Raw genomic sequence first — 9,204 nt, forward strand, 5'->3', positions numbered from 1 at the left:
GCCCCCTCCATAGCACAGAAACTGCTCTCCTCAAAGTCCTCAACGACCTCCTCACCTCTGCTGATACTGGTTCCCTCAACATCCTCATCCTCCTCGACCTGAGCGCAGCCTTCGATACAGTGAACCATAACATCCTGCTCACCAGACTCAAAGACCTCGGCCTTGAAGGCTCTGCACTCAGCTGGCTCCGTTCCTACCTTTCCAACAGATCCCACTTCATCTCTCTCCACAACCACACCTCTGCTACAGCCGCAGTCACTCAAGGCGTTCCCCAAGGCTCCGTACTCGGCCCCCTCCTCTTCATCATCTACATCCTCCCTCTTGGTCAGATACTCCGCCACTTCAATCTGGACTTCCACTGTTACGCTGATGACACCCAGATTTACCTTGGCACCAAATCCCCCCACAACCCCCCCCCCCCCCCCTCCCATATCAACTCCTGTTTGTCAGCTATAAAAACCTGGATGCAACATAATTTCCTCAAACTCAACAGCGATAAGACAGAATTATAGGCTCCAAAGCCACACTCAGCAAAATCAATAACCCCACTCTCACCATCGACGGCACCATCTCCCCAGGCCCGCAACCTTGGCGTGATCTTTGATTCCACCCTCTCCCTTGAGCCTCACATCCGCCATGTCATTAAAACCTCCTTCTTTCATCTCCGCAACATCGCCAAACTCAGACCCTCTCTCACACCGCCCGCTGCTGAAAGTATTATCCATGCCTTCATCTCCTCCCGACTGGACTATTGCAACTCACTTCTCCTTGGCATCAGCTCCACCTACATCAACCGACTCCAACTGGTCCAGAACGCAGCCGCCCGACTCATCACCCATACCAAATCCTGGCATCACATCACTCCAGTCCTCAAACAACTTCACTGGCTTCCCATCTCCCACCGGATCACCTACAAAATCCTGATCCTCACCTACAAAGCCCTCCACCATCTGGCCCCCCCCCCCCATATCTCATTGACCTCTCCCCCTACCAACCCTCACGGTCCCTCAGATCCACATCAGCCGGTCTCCTCTCCATCCACAAGTCCAACCTCCGCAGTTTTGGGGACAGAGCCTTCTCCAGGGCAGCTCCCAGGCTCTGGAACTCCCTCCCCCAACTGATCCGCAATTCCGTGTCCCTCACCATCTTCCAGTCCCGCCTCAAGACCCATCTCTTCACCTCTGCCTATCCTTAGCCCCACGTTCCCGTCCCTTTTCATCTGTGCATTAATTGCCTCATACTGTGTTTTGTATTGAATTCTGTCTTTACTTTGTGTACTAGTCATGTCTCTACTATTTATTTCATTCCCCTTACATGTTTTTCCTCTACATGCTCAATTTTTGTAAGGTGTCCTTGAGACTTGAAAGGCGCCCATAAATAAAATGTATTATTATTATTATTATTACAGACAGCACCCGTAGTCGGGATCGAACCCGGGTCTCGGGTGCTGCATTCGCTGTAAGGCACCACCGCTGCGCCACCGTGACCGTCCTTATTCCGGAGGTAGACACAAAATGCTGGAGTAACTCAACTCTTGTTCCGAAACAAGTACACGTTCCTCTTTCATTCTTTACGTTTCATTTTACTTCATTTATATTACTTAATAGACTTGCTTTAGCGTGAATAAGACGGGCAAAAAAACTGTGATTATAAAGTTATATAATATTCATTAGTTTTGCACACAATTTACGTGGGCTGATCCGGATGTACAACGGATTTCTTTCAGCTGTGAAGTCACAAGGAACTGCAGATGCTGGAATCTTTAGCAAAACACGAAATGCCAGAGAAACTCAGCGGGTCAGCCGGCATCTGGGGAGGGAAATGGACAGGCGACATTTCAAGTCAGACCCTTTCTGTCAAGAATCCAGACCCGTAATGTCGCCTTCCATTCTTTCCACTGATGCTGCCTGATGCTGAGTTCCTCCAGTATTTCATGTTCTGCTCATTCATCTGTGAACTCTGAACCACCACAGCATTGTTCTGTGTCCACAACGCAAGCCTTACATTCAGTTCTTGTTCCTTTATAATCTCCCGGAATGACGTTTGAATTTCATGAACTTTAGTCTTGCAGGTTAACCCGTGGTCTCCATGTACAGTATGTACTGCAACCCTTCAGATTAGTTGAGCCAGTCTCTGTACGTCTTTTTCAACCCTTCCTCATATGGCTCTCTTTGCTGTTTTCAAGTTAAATGAATCATCCGCATTCGACATGGTCAGTCCAGTAAAACTTTGGAGAGAATGCAGATGGTGAGATCTCGGCCAAAAAATATATTATGGATGAATTCAACAGGGCAGCATCTGTGAAGGGAAATGGACAGACGACATTTCGGCTCGGGACCCTTCTTCAGATTCAGTAAAACTTTGCAGAATTGCTGCCATGTCGGCAGCCCAATACAAATCAAGAAAAGCTGTATTTGGAGTATAAATACACGAGATTTCAAAGACAACGCAAACGAAAATTGCAAAGTTTCAAAATGTAGCTGGATAGGTCATTCATATTTTGAATCCATAGAATAGTGTAAGCATCATGACCACTTTGCGTGGAAGACTTGAGAAATGTGACATGTTCACTCCATACTTGTTTAGTCAGTGGCACAGAGACATTGATTTGGGAAAATGATCAATATCGACATCAATTGTGACATCAATGATATAGAATGATTCCCAAATCTCCTGATTGTAATTCACGGTCAACTAGAAAATACATACATCCGCAGGGATGGACAGGATCTATCCCTGGTTGCTATGGATGGGGAGCAATGGAGCAAATATATGTAATTCTGATGAAGCTTTTGGCAAATTCAATAGTCACAGATGAGTTACCAGAAGACTAGACGATAGCTCACGTTCTTTATTTAAGAAGGGAACCAGGGATATGCCAGGTAATTGCATGTTAGTGAGCCTCATGTCAGTGGTAGTGAAGTAAATGGAGAAGATATAACTAAATTAAATTTATGCATATTTGGAAAGTCGGGGGCTGATCAAGGATGGTCAACGTGGGGGGAAAATCTGTCTTAATAAATTGACACTTTTGGGGAGGTAACTAAGAAGATTTGTGAAGGCAGGGTATTGCCTGACCCGTGCCAACCTTTCTGTCCTGGACCTGCTCCATTGCCAAGGTGAGACCACACACAAACTGATGGGACAGCACCTCATATTCCACAAGGGTAGCTTAAAACCCAACAGTATGAACATTGAATTCTCTAATTTTATGTAACAAACCTCATAACCCACCTTCCCAATCCTCTTCACTCTTCCCTGGTGTTCAACCAGGATATGCACCAATTTCTCCTCTTCCCCTCTCTTTCCAACTTTATGCCTTCCCCTGGCTTCACTATTTGCACTTCTATCTTTTTCTCACACCCTACATCCTTCCATCTGTGGCCTTCGTCCAACCATCTGCCTATCAAAAACCTCACTCATCTGTATCCACCTATAACTCACCAAGCGTTTGGGCTGCCACTCCTTCTTTCCAGCTTTCTTCAATTTACTTACCCTTACCCCTTACCCCTCCCCCCCCCCCCACACAATCAGTCAGAAGAAGGCCCCCTTTTCGAAACATCACCTAGCCATGTTCTCCAGAGATGTTGCCTGATCCGCTGAGTTACTCCTGCACTTTGTGTCTTTTACTAGTGGGATACCAGAGGGATCAGTGCTGGGACCCTTGCTCTTTGCAATGTATAAAACAACTTCGATATGAATGTCGAAGGTATGAATGGTAAGTATTTCAATAACATGACAGTTTACAAGGAAGGTTGGCTGAGGTTATAGCAGGATATAGATCAGTTTGAAAGTTAGATGGAGTATTTGGCAGATGGAATTTAATACTGTCAAGATTGGGCTATCATCTTGTGACATCAAATAAACACAAAGAAGTATTGATACACAGAGGGATCTTGGGGTTCAAATCCATAGTCCCCTGAAAGTAGTGACAGAGATAAATGGAGTGATGAAGTAGACAATAGACAATAGGTGCAGGAGTAGGCCATTCGGCCCTTCGATCCAACACTGCCATTCAATGTGATCATGGTTGATCATCCCCAATCAGTATCCCGTTCCTGCCTTCTCCCCATATCCCCTGGGAGCCCTATCTAGCTCTCTCTTGAAAGTATCCAGAGAATCGGCCTCCACCACCCTCTAAGGCAGAGAATTCCACAGACTCACAACTCTCTGTGAGAAAAGGTGTTGCCTCGTCTCCGTTCTAAATGGCTTACCCCTTATTCTTAAACTGGGGCCCCTGGTTCTGGACTCCCCCAACATTGGGAACCTGTTTCCTGCCACTAGCGTGTCCAAACCCTTAACAATCTTATATGTTTCAATAAGATCCCCAATCTTATATGTTATCAATAAGATATCCTCTCATCCTTCTAAACTCCAGAGTATACAAGCCCAGCCGCTCCATTCTCTCAGCATATGTCAGTCCCGCCATCCCGGGAATTAACTATGTAAACCTACGCTGCACTCCCTCAATAGCAAGAATGTCCTTCCTCAAATTAGGGGACCAAAACTACACACAATACTCCAGATGTGGTCTCACTAGGTCTCTGTACAACTGCAGAAGGACCTCTTTGCTCCTATACTCGACTCCTCTTGTATAAAGGCCAGCATGCCATTCGCTTTCTTCACTGCCTGCTGTACCTGCATGCTTACGTTCTTAGACTGATGAACAAGGACCCCCAGATCCCGTTGTACTTCCCCTTTTCCCAACTTGACGCCATTTAGATAGTAATCTGCCTTCCTGTTTTTGATACCAAAGAGGATAATCTCACATTTATCCACATTAAACTTAATCTGCCATGCATCTGTCCACTCCCTCAACCTGTCCGAATCACCCTGCAGTCTCATAGCATCCTCCTCACAGTTCACACTGCCACCAAGTTTTGTGTCATCTGCAAATTTGCTAATGAAATGTTTACCTTTACTATGAAATGCTTACCTTCATGGGCTAGAACATATATCTATCTATACAGATGTCGCCAAATGGAAAGCTCTGATCTTGTGCTCTTCCGGTTTGCGCGGCTTTTCTATTTGCGCAAAAAAGCTTTGCGATAGCGCTACAATTTTTCGGCAGCTCGCTCACAACGTTCTCCTGTGCTGCGAGTGCACCAAGTTTCATTCCGATTGGTGGTATATTGTAAAAGTTAGCGAGGTTTACAAATCTTAAAAAACGCGCGTGCGCACATCGATCTCCTCTCCTGCCAGTCAGCGCCGCGTGGATTAGTCTCTTCTGTCACTCCCCGGGACGGTCCGCCCCTTCCTGCGCCATTGCGTCTTTACTGGAGCTGAGGGACGCTGTAGGTGGCCGGCTGGTGGAGATCTCCAACCGGACACAATTTTCAGAGGGACAGGAAGCGGCGCAGTGCGGAGTCGGAGATGTCGCCAAATGGAAAGCGGTGAATCTGATCCTGAGGAGTGTCCAGCGCCCGCTGTGAGTCCCAAACGCACCGCCATCACAACAACCCACAGCTCCAGCCCCTTCCCCTCTGGTCCTCCTCGCTGGCTCCTGCCCCCTCCCCCGTGATACCCCTCCTCTCCCCCATGGCTCTTCCCCCGTCTTTCCTACGAGCTCTCTCCCCCCCCTACCCTCCTCCCACCCACCCACATGCCAGCGCGGCCATAGCTGCTGGAGCTTCTGGGCCGATCCGAGGACTGGCTCTGAGGGCGCCGACGGCTGATGCTCCTCCGGGGCACACGAGAAGGGAGAGGAGCAGCAACCTCGAGATGGGGGAGGAGAGGGGATAGGGGGAGGGGAGTAGGGAGGGGAGAGGAGTTATGGAGGGAGAGAGGGAGTGACTGAGGGTAGGGGAAAGGAGAGGGAGAGAGGTGAGGGAAGGATTGGGGAGGAGAGGGGAAAGAAGAGGGAGGGTGAAGAGGAGAGGGAGAGAGTGCTAGAGATCAGGGGAAATGAGCTGCGCCTGTGCAGTTGGGAGCTATGGGCGAGTGATGGAATATTGCGTTGGGGCCAAGCCTCCTGTGACAGGGACCCAACGGGTCCCACTTAGTCTAGTACAATATAAAAGTGATATTAGCTGCAATTTTACAAAACATCGGTTAGACCTTACTTTAGAATTTAGTCTTCAGAGATGCAGAGCGGAAACAGGCCCTTCGGCCCAGCGAGTCCGCGCCGACCAGCAATCACCCCATGCACTAACCTTTTTATTTATTTATTTATTAATTTATTTATTCCGAACAAGTAAAGATATTAAAGACATTAATAGTAACAAAATCGAAATTATCAAACAATTGGACATTACAATCAATATTTACAAAGCAATGAAAAGAACAAAAGCAAAGTTCCAATGTGTCTGTACAAGCTCAAAAAGGAGTGAGAAGAAGAATAACTTATTAAATCTCACCCCTTTTCCCCAACACTTCTACCATGTTTAAAAATCAATTAATTAATAATAATAATACTACCCTAGGCAATTTCCCATAATACCTAGACATATATATACATACAACTATTATGCACATACAAACTTCATATCTGAAGTACCCAAACATAAGTAAACAATAGTAAAGCAATAGATAAACATTAACCCCCACTTGTCAACCATCCCCTCCATCCCTGTACCCCTTGAAAATTATTTTTTTATATATCATTTTAAAATGATTCATGTTTGTGCATTGCTTTAATTCCCCGTTCAATTTATTCCACACTCCTACTCCACAAACCGAAATACAAAAGGTTTTTCTAGTCGTACGGACTCTTTGTTTCTTAAAGTTAAATATTCCTCTTAAATTGTAACCCCCCACACGCTCGTTAAATAATTTTTGAATGTTTCCAGGTAAATTTTTATTTTTGGCCCTAAACATTATCTGAGCTGTTTTGAATGTAACCAAATCTTCTAATTTTAATAATTTTGACTCTAAAAATAATGGATTCGTATGACCCAGATACTTAGCATTATGGATAATACGAATTGCTCTTTTTTGCATCATGGTTAATGAGTGTATCGAATTTTTATAGTTATTACCCCAGACTTCTGCACAATAATTTATGTAGGGTAAAATTAATGAACAATAAAGAATACGGAGTGATTTATAATCCAGACCTACACACACTAAGGACAATTTTACAACCACCCAAGTCAGTTAACCTACAAACCTCTTTGGAGCGTGGGAGGAAATTGGAGAAAACCCACACAGTGGCAGGGAGAACAGACTGCACCTGTAATCAGGATCGAACCTGGGTCTCTGGTGCTGTAAGGCAGCAAATCTACTGTTGCACCAGTCTGCCGCCCCTTGAAGTATTGTGTGTAGCTCTGGTCCCCACAACATAGGAAGGATGTGATTTCAGTGGAGAGAATACAGAAGCGATTTAGCAGAGGATTGCATGGATTGAGCAGTTTAATTATGGGGAGAGACTGGGAGATCTGGCATGTTTCCCCCTGAAGCAAATAATAAAGATATCTAAAATAGTGAGAAGCATAGATAGGGTTGAATCATTTTCCCTAGCAGGAGTATCAAAAACAAGAAGGTTTAAGGTGAAAGGAGTTTTAGAGGAGATTTTTGGGGCTTGTTTTTTTCCCTCACAGAGTGGTTGGCCATTTGGAATTCACTGCCAGAGGAGTTGGTTGAATCGAATACAAATACTATGTTCTTGTGACATTTAGACAAGCACTTAGAGGCAAGGCATAGAAGGATACAGTCATTTGCAGGACAAAAATGAAACCAATAATGTTTTGGAATTAGTTAAAGAAGAAAGTTGGAAGATAAATCACTTCTTCTTCTTGAGTCCAGACACAAGATTAGAAGTTGTTCACCAGAGCTGAACACACTTCTCGGCATCTGCATACAATGGTGTCTGTCTTGTCGCTTCTTGTGCGTGGTGGTGGTGGAAAGATTGGTGGAAACAGGGCCGCGACGTGAACGCTCTTTCCTTGACCCCGATAAATCACTGATATCACATGACAAACTTGTTATAAACTGTTGTAAAAATGTGTGGAAATTATGTGAATTCCCCTAAAGATTACTTCATTGATTTAAGTCGGGGTGGATAATTACCCTGTAATTCCCATCTGCGAGGTAATAGTGGATCAAAGCAAATCTCCATGGAAAATATGGGGTTACATAACAATGTGTCATAATCCCACTCTCGTCCACATCACTGTAGGAGTCCTTCAGATTAAATGCGCCTTTGCAATAGTATGTGCTCCCAAAATTAAACATTACATTTTCTGGAATTTTCTATTGTATTATGCAGTTAATAAATAGGGTTTATGCTATGCTTATGCTATGCTAGCATTTATTTCAAGAGGGCTAGAATACAAGTACAGGGCTGTAATGCTGAGGCTCTATAAGGCACTGGTCAAGCCGCATTTCAAGTTCAAGTTACATTTATTGTCACATGCACCAATTGGTGCAGTGAGATTTGAGTTACCATACAGCCATATAAATGAAAATAACCCAATACACGATAGAATTTAACATGAACATCCCCCACAGCAGAATCAACGTTTCCCACTGTGAGGGAAGGCAGTAAAGTTCAGTCATCTTCCTCATTGTTCACCCGTGGTCGGGACCTTTGAGCCCTCCGCACTCGCCGCTACGGACAGCCCGATGTACAGGCCCTCTCGCTGGGATGATCTGAGCTCTGACGTCGCAACGGAGGAACTCACTGAGCGGCTTGGAGTTTCTGAATCGGCCGCTTCCTGCCAGAGATCGCGGCTCCCGAAGTCCACAGGCCGAGCTGGGCAGAGCTCCAGCACTGGCGACTCCCCGGCAAAAGATCCCAGGCATCCGCAATGTTAAAGTCAGCACCCGCGGCTAGAAGCTCCGCAAACCACAGCTCCACGGTGTTAAAGTCAGCAGGCCCAACACTCCGGAGCTCCAACATAGGCGTGAGCAATTTTGGGCTCTTTATCCGAGGAAGGATGTGCTGGCTCTGGAGAGGGTCCAGAGGAGGTTTACAAGAATGATCCCAGGAGTGAGTGGGTTCACATATGATGAGCGTTTGACGGCACTGGGCCAGTATTCACTGGAGTTTAGAAAAATGAGGGGGGACCTTATTGAAACATACCGAATAGTGAAAGGCTTGGATAGAGGGATGTGGATAGGATGTTTCCACTAGTGGAAGAGTCTAGGACTAGAGTTCATAGCCACAGAATTAAAGGATGTTCTTTTAAGAAGTAGACGACGAGGAGGGAGGTGAATCTGTGGAATTATTTGCCACAAAAGGGTGTGGAGGCCGTCAATGGATAT

Source organism: Amblyraja radiata, chromosome 8, assembly GCF_010909765.2.
Source record: "Amblyraja radiata isolate CabotCenter1 chromosome 8, sAmbRad1.1.pri, whole genome shotgun sequence".
Classification (NCBI taxonomy): Eukaryota; Metazoa; Chordata; class Chondrichthyes; order Rajiformes; family Rajidae; genus Amblyraja; species Amblyraja radiata.